Source organism: Anser cygnoides, chromosome 3 (assembly GCF_040182565.1).
Source record: "Anser cygnoides isolate HZ-2024a breed goose chromosome 3, Taihu_goose_T2T_genome, whole genome shotgun sequence".
NCBI lineage: Eukaryota > Metazoa > Chordata > Aves > Anseriformes > Anatidae > Anser > Anser cygnoides.
This window is the reverse complement of record NC_089875.1, coordinates 3,370,115-3,390,774: the sequence shown is the minus strand read 5'-3', so window position 1 is coordinate 3,390,774 and position 20,660 is coordinate 3,370,115. Positions and strand designations below refer to the sequence as shown.

The following is a 20,660-nucleotide window of genomic DNA, read 5'->3' as shown; positions in this document are numbered from 1 at the left end:
ACATGTCATTAGGTATTCAAAAACATTAACTGTAGTTTGCCTTAAGCGTTGTAGTTGGCGTTCACATTCTTTTTTATTGAAAAAAAGACAGGGTGTGAGGATGTTTCTATGAAAAAATGTTGCTTGTGCATGGAGGATCACTTAATGTAATATAAAACCACTCAGTAACTGCCACTCTAAAAAATCTTGCAGTGGAAAACTTATTTGCGTTATTTTAATATTAGGAAGTAGTATTTCTTTTTGTGAGATAGTGCTCTGATTCTTTCAAAAGGACAGCCAAGTGAAGGGGGGGGTGGGAAATGAATGGAGGGTATCTTCAAAGATGCGATAGCATCTTGGCAAAAATACCTATCTCTACTGAAAGTCAGACTTCTTTTTTTTTTTTTAGCTCTTCCTCAATAGCAGATGTTTTCTGCAAATGCCTAACTGGAGAGGAATGAATCCAGCACAGTTTCCCAGTGCCTCATGTTCACATCATATGAACACGTGAGCTCGTGCAGAGAGCCCTTAAAGCCAATTAGGTCTGGCAAAAATGCTGCCAGAAGGCCAAGGAGTAACTGGCACAGAATTGAGCTGAGACTCAGTGCTTCAAGTAAACCCAGCTGGGACATGGGCATGACAATAAAGCAAAACGTGTTTTTGTCACTGGTTGGTCGTTCAGTGGTTCAGCAAAATGCCTCAGTCCTCTGCAATCACAAACTTCAGTGCTGAAGAAAACCTTCCCTAAAATAAATGAAGGAAACACTTTTTTTCTTGGTTTCCCTCTGATGATATTCTGAATGGCGTTGTATTTACCATGCTGGTGCAATCCTTCTTGTGTTTTGTGATCAGTCTCTGATCTCTGAACTTTATAATTTAGTGTTTCTCAACCTTATAACCTCATCGTCATCTGCGTGCATTCATTTCCATGTTTTTGAAATATTTTAAATTTAAGCCCTATTTTAATTGTAGAGTACTGTTTCTCATTTAGCATACAGCAGAAGATACACAATTGAGATTTCTCAAATTAAAATTAATTCTTGACTCAGGTGGCCAATTGTATTCTCCTGTGTTTTTTTATCCTGATAAGAAAGCTATAGGTTTCCTTGCTCATGATGAAATTGCCATGTAATTATAGTACTAATAATCTACAGTGCATTTTGAAGCCACTATAAATGCACAAGGGTTTAACTTTTTTATTATTCTCTATATGCTGTCTAACAAATCAGTTGATGGTTATCAAATTGATTTCAGTTGAATCAGTTGAGAATTGACAGGTGGATTCTTGGTAAATGGTGGGGTAACTGGGCTACTGGTCCAGTTAACTTGTTCAAGCTTCTCTGGTTTGCCTCATCAGTGTAACACTTCTTTGATTTAAAGCTTCTTAACTACTCAAAGAAAGTGATTCAAGGCTGGGTATTAAGTTACTAAATGGGTTCGAATGATTTACTCTTATTTTGCCGCTGTTGAACTGCTCAAAAGCCGGTAGGAAAATGCTTCTCCGGAAAGTTGGTGGTGTCATTACAGAGGTACTACAGAGGTGCAGGGATGTGGTTTATCTTTTTAGAGTCGTATGAAACACATGCCGAAATGAAATCTGGAATTATGTTCCAACTTGAATACTGAACAGCGTCACGTCGAAATGCTGGTGCATGTGTCTGATTGCCTCTAGTAGCATTTAAATGAAAGGACAGGGCTGTGTCCTCCTCTTGACCTGCCTGCCTATTTAGAGCTGAGCATCTGCCTACGTGGGTGAGCTCAGTGGAAGTGACTGGTTTCCCAAAGCTGGTCGTGCCCAGGGCTGCTGTGAGCCCCGGTGGCCTGGGCTTGGCTGTGCAGCGAGGCGGCTTTCTCTTGACATGCCAGCTGGGGAATTATTCTGTGGAGGTATCAACTCAGTGAAGAGATTTGACCTCCTGCTCTTTAGCAGGAATATCAAGTCACTGGATAATGGTGTTGTGTGCTTCCACTAACAAGGAGGTTGATTTAAAGTCTTATCAGTTGATGTTCCCACGTGGACCTACGCCAAAGAGCCTTCGTTGAGAACAGTGCTGAGCTAAAATGGAAATAATGTGCGCTGGGGGGGAATAGCAGCAGTATAAAAATATTCATAATGGCTTGTGTTTAAATAACACGCTGCAGCATCTTTCCACGGATGCACATTGTGGGTAATAAAGTAAACACATTTAGGTTAACTGCTGTAGACAGAGGCTGCATGCCAGTGAAGCAAACCCTTCTGCCCTTTGCGTGAGGGATTTTGTGGCGGTGCCTCAAAGATGAGATCTCGCTGCCTTGCTTCACCCGGTGTGGCTCAGCCCGCAGGAGGAGCAATTCATCGTGGTGGTTAAAAAGGAAGAAAAGCTTTGCCACATGCATATGGCTGCAGAACAGGTGGCGGAGCGTTTTGATGCCATTTTAGTGGAAAATGGGGCAGTTTGCTGAAGGGGCCCTCAGACAAGCTGCCTGGTACTGCAGCTGCTTTATCTGCCAGTCTTGCTGGTGTATAGGAGCATCCCCTGTTTGAGCACGGGGCTTTCAAATATGAGCTGTGGGGGCGCCTTTTGTTGCGCCTTTTGGTGCATCGGGGGCCATGTTGTTTGCTCAGCCATTATTACTCAGTATGCTGTCATGGGACCTGGGATAAACCTGGTCCACGTGCATCAGTTTTGGTGGATCCAGGCTCATGGATTACTCATGAGTTTTTTTTCCTCTTAGGGTCACATCAGCCTGCTGAGGCTGGTGATGACTGTTCTGATGGCCTGGCATTTTTCAGCATAAGCTGACTACTTTGAGTGCATTATTTTCTTCAAGTGCATAATAGTTTGCTTCAAGCCAACGAATAGATTAACCATTGTTAATCTGTTTTAAAGCTTAATTTCAATTCTTCTACTTCTGCTGCTTATTCTCCCAGTCACCCTGTGCTCAATGTATATTACCTACCCTTTATTATAGGGACCACGTGGGTAGGCGCTGGCTTGTTGGTGGCACTCAATCCAATGTACGTGTGTTTGCAGAGGGGCATGGGTGGATGTCCAGACATGCGTTCAAATGCCAGACAAGCACTCTTAATTGCTCACTGTCCTTCATTTATCTTTAAGATACTGATGCAAAATCCCGTTCCTCTGCAAATCTCCTTACACAGCATATATTTGACTTCATAACTGCTCCATAACTTTTACAAGAACTAACAGAAGATATCGTTGGGCCCTGCAAATCAAAGTGCTGTTTCTTTCCAGTTGGCAATATGGTGCAGCTATCCAGCGTGAGATCGTCAGGCTTTTAATAGGCTAACGGAAGAGAAAAAGGAGCAGCAAGAAAAGGCACTGAAAATGTGCCAAGTGCAACAGAAATACACCTTAGCTCAGTCCTGCGACGGGGTAAAATACTGTGCCTTTCAGCTAATAATCTGGAATCCCATTACCACTCAGCCGTAAACTGAATTATTGGTGACGTACGGGCTGGATTATTCTATCTGCTTCTCGTACCATATATCCCAAAGTTGACACTTAATTATGTTGTCCCACAGCAGATCAAGTTTTACAACAGCAACAAAAGATTAAAACGGTTTTATATTGGGGACGTTCAAAGGATAAACAGCACTGTGTTATAGCAGGGAACTGCAGTCAGCTGTGTTGCCATCTGGGAGAGAAGCATTTCAAGTGCTATTAATATTTAAACCTTTTTGTTTTTTAGTTGGTAGCATTCCTAAAAAACTGATTATAACTCCATAGTAAATTTTGATGTGAAAGAAAGCTGTGAATAGTATTACAGCAGCAATTAATGTGGGCAGAGCTATAATCTCATTTGCTTTTAAGGTATCTTCTTCAAACACCATTACAGCAAGAGAGATCAGATTAGGTAGGATTTTTGGTGATAAATCTGCTGTTTCATAAACACTATTTGACACACAGGAGAACAGTGCAGACTATCTCTTTGCTATCTCAGCAGAGCTTATCCATTTTTTTTCCTCAGCTAATCTTTTTGATTCAATTTGGTAATCACTTAAATATCCTAATTGGCTGATTTTATTATTACATCCACTGCTAATGTGTTAATTGTTTTTATTTCCATGAAAGTTAAAAAATACTTCTCTATTTCAATTTGTTTGTCTTCTGCTCCATTTATTTCTATTAAAACATGATTTGTTTTAATTCTGTATTTCAGAAAATCATTATCATTTGTTAGCATGTTAATGAAGAAGGGTAAGGGCAGAGTGAAAAAGGAGAGGCACCCTTATGCGAGAGAATTGAATGCAAGGTAGAAATTTTGGGTTTAAATAAATTTGTGCGGTTGAAAGATGTCTGGCTGCATTTCATTCATCTAGTTTACTTGCAGTAAAATGCAGAAATAAAAAGCCAATCAGTGCCAATTCTCTGGGGTTTTACTGTCCCGGTTTCTGGTCAACAAGGCCCAATTGCCTCTTTACCTTCTTGAAAGCCTCATCCCTCTGAAGAAGGCTCCTGTAGCTGTGCCTAATTGCGGAATGTCTTTCTGCACAGCCCTGAGCCGTGGCAGGGAATTAGCTCCCCAGAGCAAGGATGCTTTCCTCTGAGGGAGAGCAGGGGAGAGGAGCAGCTTCTCATCAAGATGATACCAGGCCAAGGTACAGAAACGTCTAGGTCCCATCTGGGAATGGCTCACTTCATTACAGGCAGAAAACTCTCCTGATAACACTGTTTCATCAGTGTGTTTATCTTTTTCGCAATGTTAATTATTGTGGTGGCTGTGCTTAGTTACTCCATAGGCCAGCACTGACACCTACAGTGCCAAAACCAAGTAATTGCTAAGAATATGTTGCAGTTGTATTTTTGCCTGCTGTCTTGATTCCCCCTGAAGTTGCAGAAACGGTGCACAGAAATAAGATTATGCTTACACTTCAAATTGACCTCATGCTGCACGTAGGCCTGTACACTTAGAGATTTTGCATTTACTGGGTCAAAGCTTGGAGTAAGGCCCACGTGTTTGAGTTTCCTCAGTTGTGTCAATGCCCTCTCTGAGCTAGTTCTGGAAGCTTTACCCAAACATTCAGCTTGCTCTATTTGCAGAAGGTACTCGTGGATCTCTTGTCTCTGGTGCAGACAGGCTTCTCGTGGTTCAGAGCTGTTAGTGACCCTCAGTATGGTTAGTGAAGTGCTCTTAGCTCTTTGAAATGTGAAGAGAAAAAAAAACGAGCATCTTCCCAGCTGGTTTTGTTCTAACACAACCTAGAGTCCTTGTACGCTTCATTAATAATTTAAAATACCAAGGTTCAGATTACTTTTTAGTCATGGGAATAAAGAAGGAATTAGAATTCCCTGAAAACACAGATAGCATTAAGGAATCTAATACAGCTTTTGGAAGGATCAGCTGTCTAAGGGCTAGATTTGAATAGCATTTAATGAAGAAATTTAGGAGGTTTTAGGTGAAAAGTTTTCAGGATAACCAAGTGCATTGTCCTGTGTCTTATGTATATCGATCGCACTTCTGTCTTCTGTTTTTCTTTGTCATCCTGCCTTTTTTAAATGAAATAAGTATTTCTAAACTCTCAAATGAAAGGACTGTGTGTGTGAGGCGGAAGTTGCTGCTAACACTATCAGGTCTCCTTGTAAATCTTTCTGTGGCTTCTAGCAATGGGGAAAGATTCTTGGGAAATTTGGGTGCTTCTAAGTTGTGAATTTCACAGAACCTCCTGCATGCCCACCCCTTCCTGTATCGCACTATAACTAATCCTTGCTTCTATAGGAGCAGTCTCCCAGATTTATTTCCACTGAGGGCTCTCCACTTCTTGCGTGTTATCTATTCCTAATATGAAATTTCAACAATATGCACAGCTTGTATCCACAGTAGTCATCTATCACTTGAAAGAAGGCTTTAATTAACAGAACCCTAATTTTAATAAGGTACTGAGCCATGATCTTGTAAATCCTGCCGCACAGAGAATCACTTAGTTCAGGTTCACTTGGAGCAATCCTCAGCAGTGTGGTGCTTTTTATGACGTTAATCTAGAAGGCCTTTTTGGAGTAACTTTTTTCGTTTTTTTACCTCGTAAGCATATTTTGAATGACTTGTGTTATGCCTTTCAAGTATGATACTGTTGCTCACCTCCTGAACAAAAACTTCTGGTATGTCTGAACTATTCACCCCATGCCCACCCTGGGACTCCAAGGAGGTTCACTGCTCTCACGGCCTTTCTGAAAGCATCTTTGCCGCAACACCTAAGCCAGTCAAATTCCATTATTTTCACAGAAACCACTCACGTTCATCATTTCCAGCAAAGTAAATGGGTTATGCCACATCCCTGGCTGAGACGTGCTGGTTTAAACATGCTGCGCTTGACACAAGAGCAGAAGGTGGGAAGCGAAGCAGGGAGGGGTTGGTGCCAGCTTCATGTCCTCACATCGGAGCCAGCTGGTCACCAGTCCTCACCCGATCGCAAGTGACAGCAGCACGTTGAGCTGCTTCAACCTGCCATGAGCTCTCCCTGCTCCCAAGGGGCTGTTCCAGTGGCTCCGGAGATGTCAGGGCTGGAAAGACATCTCCACGAGTGCCCTGTCCTTGGAGATGCTGCATGGAGCAAAAGTGGTGGCTCCCTAGCATCATGCTGAGGTCCCCGTGGTGGGAGGGATGGCCCCAGGGCAGCAGTGCCTGCTGCCTTCGTGCTGTCACCCACAGCCCCTGCTGCATGCAGCACCTAGGTGAATTTAAGAGTGAATGCCTAATGTGTTTTTTCGTTTTTTTCCTGAAATGTCTTCACTGAGAATGAGCTGCTTGGGCTGCGGTGTTAATTTAATGGGGCTATTAGACAGGGCTCCCCCCTCCGAACCAAGAACCAGAAACACCAATGTATTTCCCTGACAATGGAAGAAAATTATATCATTCTGACAGTTTTTAAGCACTAAATATCTGATTGCTTGTCCATAGCAAAACAGAAAACTCAGAGGATTGAAAAGCACAGGGCGTGCTTTTTCAGATGATAATGACACAATAATCCAAATAGAAATAATTTGGTTGTGAGTAATCTAGATACCCTCGGTATTAACTGTTGTTGAACGATTTTGGACCTCTTATGTTTTTTTAATGGAATACTACGTTTTTTCCGAAGTTAATGTGTTATTTTGTATCACACTGACGATTCATTTCCTTGTGCAGATCATGTTATCTTCATCTCTACACTGTTGGGAGTCACACTTGAAATATGGATTTTTGTATTCAAAAAAAAAAAAGAAAAGCATCTTCTAGCATTTTAGTTGAGCATAATTGTTCAATTTCCTAATCAACCTCTACGATCAAGGAGTTGCATTTCTAAAACTCGTTGGCTGGTGTCTTTGTTCGTGTTATTAGTAAATTGTTTTGTCCTGAGTCAGCAAATGATGAGAAGTAATTTCTTTTGAAACTAAACAATCTTCCTATCGAGGGCTTTTAAAGGAAAACTTAAATGAACATTCAAGTTACTATTCAGACTGTGTTTATTTTAACTGATGATACATTTTCATTGTCTTATTGTCCTACTTGTGACTAGAATGTAGAATTAGACCTTGTGGTATTTGTGGCTCATAACATGAATAAATGTAATTCGATCTCATTTGTTCATCAGGTGGTAATTGAAAACATCAGCATAATGGATAGCATTTCAGTCTCAAGCTCCAACAAATTTTCCTCAGTTTAGCCCAAGTGGATGTGAACTTACTTTGGTTATGTTGCTTCAAGGGAAGTGATGGGAACTTGTTGGATGAATTGGTGTAAACTTTTTGGACCTGCACTTCTGTTGAACGCTTATAACTACTCAACTAGTTTTCACGATCTGTTGTCCTGTGAAGTAATAAATGGCCCAAATTTTCTACATGCTAATTAAAATTCCATTTCTCATGAATTCCTTAATCGAGAGCAAGTCATTATGTGCTTTGTTGATTCTTAAGTGCAAAGATAATTGCAATGGGCAGCATGAAAGTGGTTTGATTATTGCCTGTCGGCTCTTGTGAATTCTAATAGGTCTAATTGCATAGCATCAATTCATCATCTCAGCATCACTTCTTTTTATTATTAGCTCTCTGAATTGTAATGTGCTCATAAAGAAGTGTAGTAGTATATCAGGGATGACATGGTACCTGGCCTGTTGTAATTTTCCTTCCTTACCTAATGTTACTATGAAATTAAAAGTTTATTATACAGTTCTCCTTTGCAGCAACTGGTTGAAAAAATTCCCTGAAGAAAAGGATATTGTTTTCGTCTGAACATGCATGTGTTTCTCTACTAAATGACAGTCCTGTTGTTTTTTTTTACTGTGCCAGATCATTCTCATAAATCCTAACCCTCGTGTTTGTTGAATAACATTGTATCAAAAGCTTTATGAAAGGGCTTGTTGTTGCTGAAAACTACTTAGAAGGTAAAGACTGTAAAGAGGTGAACTTCCCAACAAAACTTTTGCTGGTTGAGAAGCAGGAAAAAAGGAAACATTCAGGTATACTGGAATGGTGTTCTGAGGAAAATCAGGAGGGGGAGTTGGTTTTGTTGGGTATCCTTTTTTTCCCCTTTTTCCTCTTCCTTCTCCCCCCGATTCCTCCCAAGCAAGGGTATCAGTTCAGAAAGTTATCATGAAGATAATTATAATTACCTGTAGATGAAATCATGATTTTGTAGATGAAGATGCAATGGTATGCATTCAGTTATTTTTAAGGACATACAGAAAAATAACTGAAAAATCCTAGCTTCGTTGGAAGATCAACTTTCTGCTAAGTCCTGAAGTATTACTAATACTTAAATTATGAAATGTTAAAGGTCTGCCCAAATATTACTAAACTATACCTGGGAAAATATTCATGTTGAGTTTTTTTAAAAATGGGAAAATACCATTGTGCTTACACAATGCTTTGCCTTTTTATAAATTGTAATGAACACAATGAAGTTGGCACCCTTGATTCCTTGTGCTTTGTGTCTCTTCCAACTGCTGCTGTAGCACCAGTGGCATCTGCAGATTGCTCAAAGTTTTAGTAGTCACTGATGCACAGTGATCTTCTACACACCGTGGCCCAGTGAAGTTTAAGCATATCACCCTGGAAATGGCACTGTTGAAGCCACTGGGTTCAGCTTTCTCTGGTGTGTTGCCTTTAGACATGGGAAGTACACTGAAAACATTTATGTGCACAAGGACAAGATGCTTACCTTGAATAATATCAAACGTTTGGCTTGTCTTGAAAAAAAAAAAATTGCAATGATTTCATGAAAACACATGAAATCACCGATCTATGTAGGTTTTTTTGTTTTTGTTACTGCTGTCTTGTCAATCATACTTTTTCTTGTTTGTATATTGCTCAGCTGGCAAGGTCATCCAAATTGTTTGCTGCTTCATGTGCTGTGATTTCTGGCTTTTTGTAAACACACAGAGCTGACATTATTCTTGAAGGAAGTGATTTCACTGCTGAAATAGCAGTATGTCTTTCCCAACAGCCTGTGCAAGGGGAAATGATGTGAGGTACAACTTTGTACATAGTTCTCTAAAAACTCCACCTAATCCTGAAGCTGGCATTAAAGTGGGTAACATGAGCCTGCAGCCTCTTCCTGTCTTTGTAGAGAAATGATGCTTTGAGCTTGTGGGCGCTGCAGGCTGAAAAAGACTTTTGCTTCAATAACAGGTGCAATAAAATTCATCAAATATTTTTCTCACTGTGGTTTCCCAAGTATTGAGCAGTTCCCCTCAGCAAGTTACAGCCTTGCATTTGGAAATGGCATGTTCCAACACTTCAGTCGTCCTTGCAAGTTTTGCCATTAGGAAAAAAAATCACAAAGGCATTACCATATTTCCAAATCCCTGCTATCATTTCTAGCCCTGCTCTTTCTCTTTCTAGTTCTCAGCTCCTACACACCTATAAACTATTTAAGGGGCTTGAGCCTGACATCCCACTCCTGTGGTTATCGTGAAATGCTAGTGACAGGCTAACAGATCCTGTGATATTACTTAGAGCAGAAGTTAAACTTATTTACATCAGTTTTCCTTCTGACAGCAAGGCTAAGCTCAAGACTGCCCTTCAGCAGCTCTTTTAGGTCATTACCTGACTTTCCAGAAGGTCGTTTAAGTACATTTTCTCAACTGAGCTGAACAAGGTATGACACTAGTGTTTTTTCGAGAGCTTTTTGTAGCAATGGTGCTTGACATGAAGGAGAACAGAAGCAGTGCAATAAGCCTCTGTGAGTTACTAACAGTTTGCTTTGCAATACTTGTTTTTTCTTGACCAAAAAAAAAAGAAACCACCAGCACCACCCCAAAAAAGACCAAAAAAAAAAGTGAAATAAAAACAAACTACAGTTGCCTTGCTTCTTATTTTATACGTTTCCTTCTCCTGCAAATTCAGCTATTTGCAACTTCCACTGATGCAAAACACTCAAGATGTTTGTCAAAGCTTGTTTTTCACTTGAATCCACCCGAGCATTACATATTGTACAAAATACCATACCACAATTTCTGTTAAATATCTTTGCTGGATACATTTCATTTCTCCACTTTGCTGTTGTATCTGCCAGCACTCAGAGCAGGCTTGCTGGAGGCTTCCAGCTCCTTCCCACCTCCTTGGTTCTTGCCTGCTTGGGGGCTCAAGCAGGCAGCTCAGGGACCACATGCCGTGGGAGCCTCACTGATGTGGTCACAATCTGTGATGGTCACTGTGTGCTTTAACATGAATTCAAGTATCTGTCAAATTCAGGCATGGTGGCACAAAAGTAATCCAGGCAGCAAAAGGAGTACATCTTTTTCTCATCTCTGCAAAGGATCTGTCCTCTGTCTCAACTGAAGCCTTTGCTGTTACTTATTTCTGCTAAAGCAGTGTCTGTTTTTATCGATAATACACTTACTTGTTCTAGGTTGCTCAATTAGTTTGCAATATTCAGAAAAGCAATAGCTGTTTACTAATATTGCATGCAGACAGCAAAATTGAGGCTCTGAATTTATTCTCTAAAAGTGTCACGTCTACAATGTAATATGTAGGCTGTGTAGGTATGTGTGTTTTCCATCATATTTCATCATACTTTTTCTGCTATTTCCTACTTGGGTTTGGGCGTGCTCATACCTCTAGCATCTGTTGGGTGGGTTTGCTTTTAAGCTGGGTTGCAGAGTAGTGAATTCCAAAAGCTGATGTTTGTTTTGTGGTCAGCTGATGAAACTTTTTTGAAGTAGAAAGTGGCTCTGAGGAAGAGCCTGGGAGGAAATGGTCAGAAGAATTTATCACTGATGCTCTGCATTTTCACAAGTTGGTATCTGAAATATGTTGCTATCAGGAGGAAGCTTTAGTATGGTTTCAGCCACCTAAATTAAAGTAGAATTGATGATAGAAAGTGAGATTCTTCTTCTAGGCATGAAGACTCATGTTACGGTTCAGGGAGCTGTCCAGTTATTTATCTTGTCACGCTTCTTTGAAGCAATTAAAGTGGCACTGCCAACTTGAAATCTACTTGGCTCTTACGAATGAGTGAAACTTGCTTTTGGGTACCACTTGTGTGCCTGTTCCCATTCATAGGGTTTGTGTGAAACTGGGGAAGGGAGAGCTCGTGATAGTGAAGAGGAAAATTGACAAATACTTCATTTTCTTCTCTCTTTATCGCATTCTGATGGGCCCGAAGGTGTAGAGGTAGAAAATGTTTCTGAGGGAGCTGGTTATACTGGAAGGTGTCATGTCATTTTCCTTTGCTCAGATCCTTGCTCGTCTTTAGGCACCTGGTAGCCTCACTGCATTCAGTGGGACTGCTCTCGCGCTTGCAAGCAGATTAGGAGTTGAGAGCTATAAGCACTGCGTTTATTGCTTGTGAGGGAAATACCGTATCTCCCGTATAACATGCAGTCTTGTAGCAGAGCTTCCATGTTTTCCTCAACTGCCTAGTTAACCTCAGAACATGTATTTTTAAAAATACTTACTATGTTCAGACTTCTTTCCACTTTTCTCCTCCTCCTACATCCACTCTGCTTTGGGAGATGATAGATCCTTGTGCTGCCTGTTCATACCATTTCATATCTGTATTCTGTGAGCGGCGTGTTTGTGGCAAGGGAAAAACTAAACTTTTCTAGCAAGGTTTCCAAAGTCTGAAGAGTCAAATTGTGAAGGTAATCAGGCTGATATAACTACCACTAGTTTCTTTAGAAGATGCATGGAGAGTCTGTAATCTAATCACTTCTCTTTCTTGATGAAAATGAGCAAAATCCTTAGAAAAGCATGTATTTTCTGCTGTGCAGGTTACATGTATTAGAGAAGTGTTGCATGAAAAAGGTGTGCTCCAATATTGAAGGCGGAAGGAGTTTATTTTCCAGAAAAGAACGTGCAGAAAAAGTAAATGAAAAAATGAACATGGTAACTTTTTGTGGTGTGTCGCTGTCAAGGAATAGATAAACCATAATAAAACTATGAACGTAATAAATTTTTCCTTGAAACTTTAAATAGTTCTTTATTGCTTCTTTAAGAATCCCATAAAGTTTTCTATTAGAGAAACAGCTCTAATTTTTAGAAATCTCTTTACCTGAAGTGATCTGATTAAAAGATAAAATAATTAAAAAATAGCTATCTATGAAGCTCTTCTGGCTTCCCTGAAAGAAAATACATACCTTTCAAGCTTGCGACTTGAGGAGATGTGGTATCTTCAGTCAGCACCCAGTGACTCGGCCCTCATCTAGGCTTCAGAAATTTGCTTGAAGACTTTAGTGATGCCTCCTGCCTGAAAGGGAGCCCGCTTCTCTTTGAGACCCAGTTCAAGATTTCCCATGCCTGAGGCAAGTGTTACATGTCACTTCCTTGGCTTGTTAGTCATTTCTCTGTAGTTCTCTGGGGATGCCTTCCTTTATTTCAGTGCCCCTGCAGCAACCTCAACCTAATAATAAAATGTGGCTTAATAAGAAATGTTAGTGATGTGCAATTTCTGTTTTGCTTACTGGAAAACCCTTTATCCAGGAAATCCAGGGCTTTTCCTATAGTTTAATGTTAAATATTAGAGCACTCTAGCTCTGTTTGCCACTCAGAGGACAGTGGAAGAATTGAAGACTTTCAGTTCTGAATGTAAATCTTTTTTGGATAAAATTTTGTTAGTCCGGTATTATGTTTTGCAGTGAGGCTGATCCAGTCGTGGTTTTTGTCGTGTTCCCATCCAAAGGGACGTATCTGTGCTTTGCTTGTGCGGTACACCAGCAGAGATGACTGTATCAGCTTTCATGGAATTGGGTTATTGGGGTGTACACTAAAAACAGCCCAAGTGTGGCAAGGGGTCTGGGTTTCCAGAAGCTGAGAGCTTTAGCTCATCTTAGATTTCTGTGCCCCTGTATTTAGTCCAATTCCAAAACTATGGAACCAAGATTAATTTTAAAATGCCCACTGGAAATATTTCTGCATCTTTTCATGTTTTGATTTGTATTGCATGTTTTCTAAGGATCATGTTTTTTCAAGCTTCTGCTTTGAATTGAGTGTGAAGTGTGGTTAAACATACTGTGGATTTATGTGGCCGTTGATAGTGTTACATCCTTTGCCATGCTACCTACTTTGGTTTGAAAGTTGTGTGGAAGAGCAGACTGAAACTCCCTCTTATTTAGTCTTTAAGATTAAGTCTTCTCAATTTAAGAGCAAACAAGTTTTGTGTGCTGAAAAGCTGCCCGATTAAATTATTTGACAAATCAAAAACAAACAACCTCCCCAAAACATCTCTCGCTGCTCAATGAAGAGAGAAATAGAGAATCTTTTGTGGCTTGTGCTTTCCTGCATCCAAAAAGAATAATCCAAAAGACAGATTAGGGTTTCTTTATCTCTTGCCTTGGCCACTTGCCAGGAACAATGGTCAGAGAAAGGTGGAGAGCATTACTTGGGTCAAGGAGGTCACTCGGTGTGTGTTTCCTGGGCAGCCACACAATGAAGACCGGGCTTGGCAGAGCTCCTCTGTTGCTACAGCAAAATGGAGTTTGCTGTGGTGCGATGAGGACAAAATATCTGCTTGGGGCAACGTGCTTTCATTTTCTGTCCTGTTTTCCTAGTTATTGTAAGGTCTTTGTTTGGATAGATGGCTTGCAGAGGTGAACAGGGATAGCAATTAAGCATTTCTGCTGCTACTGTTAGAAGTCCAGATTCAAGAAGAAAAAAGAAGCAAGTCATGGATGTTGTAATTTCATGTGAAGTCACGTCGTGTGCCTTTCAAGTTCATTCGTATTGCATCGCATTATGAATATCCCAAGTGGAGCCGTTGCGTTTCAGTTTTACATGTAGGCAATTATTTCCATAGAAGTGGTGGGGCCGTCTGTCTAGTCGCTGCTTTGACATCTGTCATCATAGTGCTAAATTGCTTTGTAAAACTATTACATTGGGATATAATGTAGTGTCTCTTAAATGCACCTTTTCTCTTGTCTGAACAGAGCCTCCCGTTGTCTCGGTGGCTAATGGGGAGGCTGCGATGGCAGCTGGGAGCACACCAATGGCAGGGGAGCTCACTGGGATTGCACGGGCACACCATGGCCTTCTCTTTAATGATGACTACGAGTGCCAGAAATCTTGGGTTTCAACTTGCAGGACCTAATTCTCCATCCGGCTGTTGAGGCAGTGGTATAACCACTGTGAACAAGCCCTCTGTGTTTTCAGCGTCCCACGGAGGCTGAGCCATCGCGCTCTGCTAAACGCTGGCTGTTGAGCACTGGCTGCTGTGGCTCCCAAAGGACCTCACCCTTGGCCTCTCCCTTGGGGATTATTGTTTTCTGTCTGTCTCTGCCGTCTCGTACTTAAAATACACACCTAGCCTGCGAAGAAATATACCAGTTAATCATTTAGCAGTAAACATTCTTTACCTTTTCTTGGGCAGACAATGCCATTTAGGTGAAAAATGGCTTAGATGTTTTACACAAATGGCTTTTAGATATCATAGCTTTTGCATCTAATGAAACATTGTTTGGTTCATCCAAAACACCTATTTAAACACAGGAGGAAGCTGTGAAGGGGACAGAGTTCAGGCTGAGCTGTGCTTATTGATTCAAGCCTAAAAACTGAGGCAGTTGCTTTAAATGCTGATGAATGCAATTTTTCTCTGTGTATAAGTGATGTGCTTTTACAAAATTTTTGATGATTGCAATAGCTAGAAAGGTGAGAAAATACAAAGCAAATACTTCATAACTGGAGAGCTGTGTCATATGTCAAGTGTAGCATTGTGTGATCTACAAAAGATGTTTTCTTGCTTGTAAACTATTCAGCTCAGCTAATCAAGTTTTGGAGGCATGTATTAGTAAATAAATTAGGCAGAGGCCCTGGGGGATTCATTTAGGTTGAACTTAAATTAGCAGTTGCTTACTACATGTCAAAACCACACATTTTATGTGTGAGTGCACGTAACTGGCAAGAGAAAATGAACAAGCCAAGCAAACATGTATACCAAAGCACGAGGCTACATGTGCTCTTCAAGAGCAGGGATAGTGGGCACAAGAGAACTCCTGGAGGTAATTCCACCTCCTATCAGTTGAACCCTAGCTACGTTTTCAGGACCAATATGGTGAGTGCTTATTGAGTAAATCTACTGAAAAGATTTACAAGTGGAGCCCTAAGTTTTCTGACGTTTTGTTCGATTTATTTTTTTATTCAACAGCACACAGTGCACTTCTTAAAAATCCCCTGGCTCAGGCTATGAGGGGCAGGGGACAGCCTTGTTATGCAGTTGCAAGATGGGCTGATTACAGCTGTGAGTGCACGAATGGGATGAAGGAGGGAAACATGAGTGACAATAGCCTTGGTCTGCTGGCTTGTAAATGCTGTGAATGGGCTGCCCTTGCTTCTGTGAGGGAAGACCTGAGAGAAACTTCCTTGTACTTTTTCATTTGTTTGAAAAAAAAAAAAATAAATTAGTATTCTAATATTTTTGCTATTTAGTGTCACTTCTATGGAGAACAATGGAAGTGTAAGTGACATCAGTGTCCTCTGTGGTGTCTGTGAATCACAGCTGCATCTTCATGCTTTTGCAGCGGGAAGGTTGTTTTTCCTCTTGGCCCACACTGTTCTGCCCATTTTCTGAAGCACTGTGGATACACAATTGTGAGGAAAACAGCAAGTTAAGATTTATGGACTGATTTATTTAAAGAAGAAGGCCAGAGAAAACAAGCCTCACTGGTCATTTTACATGTGGGCCTTATATGATAAGGCAGACGTGGTCTCATTTTCACTGGCCTGAATAGGAATTTGAGGGAAGAGTCACTGTGCTTGTGAAATGTTGATTAAATGCATAAACTACATTTATTTTCACTAATGGCTAAGTATGGACAGGGATATTTTAAATGCCAAAGTGCTTGTTATACCTCAAGGTTAGTTAATGGCTTGCACAAGATGCCTGCTTTCATTATAGTGCTTCAGAGAAAAACGAGAAGAAAAACTGAATGAAAACAAGCCTAGCTGATGCATAGCCTGTGCTCATTCAAATCGATGTGTCAATGCTATGTGTCCTCCGTTTGGCTGCCAGAATTTCTAACCATAAGTCTGAAACTCAAACAATGGGGGGAAAAAAAGAGCAGCAGATCCAGTAAGATCTCCATGGATCAGCCACATGTTGCAACGCAAACCTTAGAGATACCAGTGTAAAACTAAATTGTCACCCCTAATGGAGCTCTAAAACATGTCTGTAGAGCATAGGTCTGTGCCAATGCTTTCTCAGCCACCTTTATCTCTTTCTGGAAGTGTTTCTGGAGGAAAATTAACTCCTTCCCTATTATGAACATCACTTTAATACTGAGTAGTTTCATTACCATTAAAAGCACTTTGATCCATTGTTGTGGCCTGAATCCCAGATGAAAATACACCTACCTCTGGGGCTCTTCACCTCTATGTACTCTTAAAAATGAGGGCAAACGTATCTGTTGTGTATGTACGGTGAAAGTGATTTAGGAAGGCAGGGACTGCAGCTTTCTTATTGAAGTTCTCAGCTTGAAGACTGACTATGGTAAATCAGAAGCTTCAAAGCAATGTGGGCCCCTCCATTTGGCATAAAAATGAGAATGTTACAAATGGTGAGTGTGGCATTCTCTGAGATCTGGCTGTACCTAATTTTACTCTGTTACCTGTTTTTTGAAAAAAAGAAAAAGCATCTGGAGACATGTTGGGGAACTCTCTCTGTATCCCTTGCTATTGTTTCACCTCCTTAAAGAACACCCTGAGGGCAAAGGGAGTTCAGGAGCTCCAAGGAAGAGCCAGTGCTGCTTGGTAGCAGGCATCTCTACCAGCCTTTTCCAACCAAAACAAGTCTTTTGGGTGTTTCTCTGAATTTCCTTGAGTTTAAGAATTTTTGGGCAATGGGACCACTTCTCTGTCATGTTGTTAGACATCTGTGAGCACATTGGCTTAAACTTCTCATCGTGCTCATCCCCGTCATTGGTGCTCTTGTTTGTTTTTTCCCCTGGTTTGCATTATTTTTGGGTAAAAGTCATCTCTGTGCAAGATCCCCATCCAAGTCCGCTGCTATCACTGGAGTCTGACCCAGAAGTCGCACTTGTTTCAGAAGGGCTGTGGGCTTCTCTAGTGTGGATGCCTGTTTGGCCATGGGTAGACTGATGTGGGAGTCCTTCAAATAGTGCTTGTGTCCCACCAGCAGTGCCATGGGTTTACATTTGAGGCTGGCTGCTGTTGCAGGTGGCTGAAGTAGCAGGGCAGCAGTTTACAGCTTTGTCAGGGATACCGGTTAGTTTTTTCAGGGATAAATGTCTGTAAACCTCCTCATCATGTCCTTCAGCTCTGCAGCATCTGAATTTCACCAGCTTTTTGTGCAGCTGGATAAGCATGAGAGCAGAAACAAAACTTTCTTGTGACAGACACGCTGGAAGATTGACACAGTCTTCGTAGCTATATTAAAAATAAACGGCTCTGCTTCAGCCTGTGAAGTCTGATCCTTATATATTAACTTCTTGGGCTGGGGGTGGTGTGGAATCGGTTTTATTTTCTGGTTTGTTTGCTTTATGCCTGTATAATCTCAAAGGATTTTGCTTGGCTTCAAGCCTTAACATATTGGGGAATAGCTTCAGCAGAATAATAGATAGTTCAGGCAATGTATGGATATGCAGATTTTATTGACAAAGTACAACAATAAAATCTTTACTCTCCTGTTCATCTGCTGACCAAGAAACAGAATGTCATGTTATTAATGCTGCTCTGCTTGTAAAATCTTACTGTCATGTATTTCTGAATAAGAATGCATTTAAGAAAAGCAATTTTTGACAATGAATTCTTAAACAATTATGGTATTTTTGATGGATTATAAACCAACTTATAACCATCTTCAGTGTTCTGTCCAAAGAGGCACCTATTCTCAGCTTGTAGAAATTAACACACACAAGTCAATAATTATATTAAAAGTTACCGATTTATATGAAGTATCTGGTGCAGTGATAGAGAGTTGGTAATGAGGTACCTTGAAAATGCTAAATCGGGAAATTCTGGAAAAAAATACAAGAAATATTTCCCACTGTTGAGATGAGAATTTTTAAAGTTAATGTTTAACAACAGAGGATGAAAGAAACGGAGTCTAACATTAAATGAGTGAAGAAAACTCTGCCAGTGAGGGTTGAGGAGGTGTATAGAAAGACTCCAGCAAGAATTTGGTCCTTGGGCTGTTCCCCAAATCCCCCATCTTGTTGGTTAGTAACTAATTGTTAATTTAAGCTATTAGGCTTCAGCTTTTGAGCAGCTATACTTTGAAATGCAGAAAGAGGGAATTGTTCTGTGACTCTTTGTTCATCTTTTACGCTGGGCTGTTAAGTTAGTTTTATAGTCATTCCTTTATTTGCTTGTTGGCTAGTAGGTGTTATGAATTTAAAATGCATCGCAGTACCTCTGATCTTAGTGTCTATAAACACAAAATGGCCTTGATTGAGGTCAGATGTACTGGTATATTCCTTCTCTGTGCTCAATAACTGCAGCTTGCCTCTTTCAAAAACAAATAATAAAGAAAAATGTGTCAAGAGATGCTTTTTCTTTTTCTGAAGTTGCTAGCAGCCAAGTGCTAATGCTTCCAAATGAAAACCTTCCCTGGAAAGTTTCAACCTGAAGCAAACTGCTGTACTTACAGTTTACAGACACCTGAAATTATGGTCTTTCCTAATGGAAGTGCTCATATAACCTTATCTCTGTAAGCAGAAGCAAATTTCAAACTAGCTGTGCTGTTTCTTTCTTTCTCTTCCTAGGTCATAATAGTACTCAGTTTATTGTAGTAGCTAAAATGTATTTGTGAAATAACTTTTCTGAACTCCTGGGTAAAACCACTCTACTTGTTTCCATCACCTGCTTGCTTTCCCATCATCAGCAAACCAAGACTGAACACCTACTTCTTGTTTCAGTTGCCTGAAATGCTGTGGGGAGGGTTTGCTGTAGTTATTGTACAGCAGCTGCGACGCTCAACAGAAATTGTCCAATCTATCCGTCTTGTTCCCACAACTGGAGAAAATTACTGTGATCGAAATGAAAAGAAGAGTAGTTAACCTTTTTTATTTACTTCTTGGTATGGTGGGTTTTCACAGTACTTAGGAAGTTTAGTTTCAGGTTTCTATCACAGCCAGTTCCTCTGTGTTTCTGGGCACTGGGATGCTCTTAGATGCACAGAGTTCTGAAAGAAAAGCTCAGTATTAAGCAGAAAACTACTGTGAAGGTACTTTCTATGCCAGAGGTATTGCAAGATGGTGGCCACCAAGATGTTTCTCTTTTCCGGAGTGAATTCACGAGAGAAAAGCAGAGGGTTCTTTAAAACACATAGAAGGCTATTGGGAGGTATGTGAAGAAACTTGGAAGGGTCAGAGGGACTGGATAGTTATGTGCGTTACACGGCTATCCAATATTTTTGGCTAACGTCAAGAAAGTTTTGGAAATGTTCAAAACATTGTTTCAGTACATAAGCTGCCTTTTAAGTTGTAGAGACCAGGATTTGGCAGATGATGTCTGACTGGAATAATAACAAATATGAAGACAACTGACATTTTAACGTTTGGCCAGTTTCACAAATGGTTTGGTATAGATTGGAGGGGAATAATCAAAGGCCGCTTGGACAAACAATACTGGTGTGAATTCTGTAGGATCTGCCAGTAAACTAAATTATTCTGGGGTGTAACAACAGCAGATGTTGCTTGGAAGTCTGTCATGTATGGGACAAACACAACATAACCAAAGGGGACTGGTGGTGCCTGAATTGTACAGCATTGACTGAATCCCTTTTCGAGGCAATGTTACAAAAAAAGGGTGCCATTGTTTATTGCTGCTGGATGTTGTAGGGGATGATAAAGGGAAAGTGGCAGGAAGGATGTACCTGCCACCATAACTCACTGTAGCATGTTTGCATGTGGTATAGAAGAATGATGTTGGAAAAGTAAATGTGCTTACTAGTCAGCAAGTCTGCGTGTGTGTGGGGGGAAATAATTTTTCATGATACCTTTTAGTTTGTATGTTTCTCTGTTTTTTTTACCCTAGGCTTTTTACTTCGTTTCTCTTGCAGCACTTTAAAGACACTGATTGATTGCAACATCTGATTTCAGTGCATCCAGAGGCATCATACCTGAGATACTCCCTGACTGTTCTTTCTCTTTTTGTTCATTAAAATTCTTCAAACAGAATAAGATACTCTTGTTTTATTGCACAGTGTCTCCATCTGGTCTGATGTGAGAGGAAAGCAGATTCTTTGAATAACTAGCGCATTCATAGGTCCCAACTTCTACTTCTCTTCAAATGGGTGCAGAGGAAAGGTTT

At 40.6% G+C, this 20,660-nt stretch overlaps 1 protein-coding gene across 8 annotated transcripts in view; it reads left to right on the top strand.

Moving 5' to 3' along the window:
* The window catches only part of MACROD2 (mono-ADP ribosylhydrolase 2), an 860,596-nt gene that overhangs the window by 477,600 nt on the left and 362,336 nt on the right, over window positions 1–20,660 (top strand). The window lies entirely within an intron of this gene.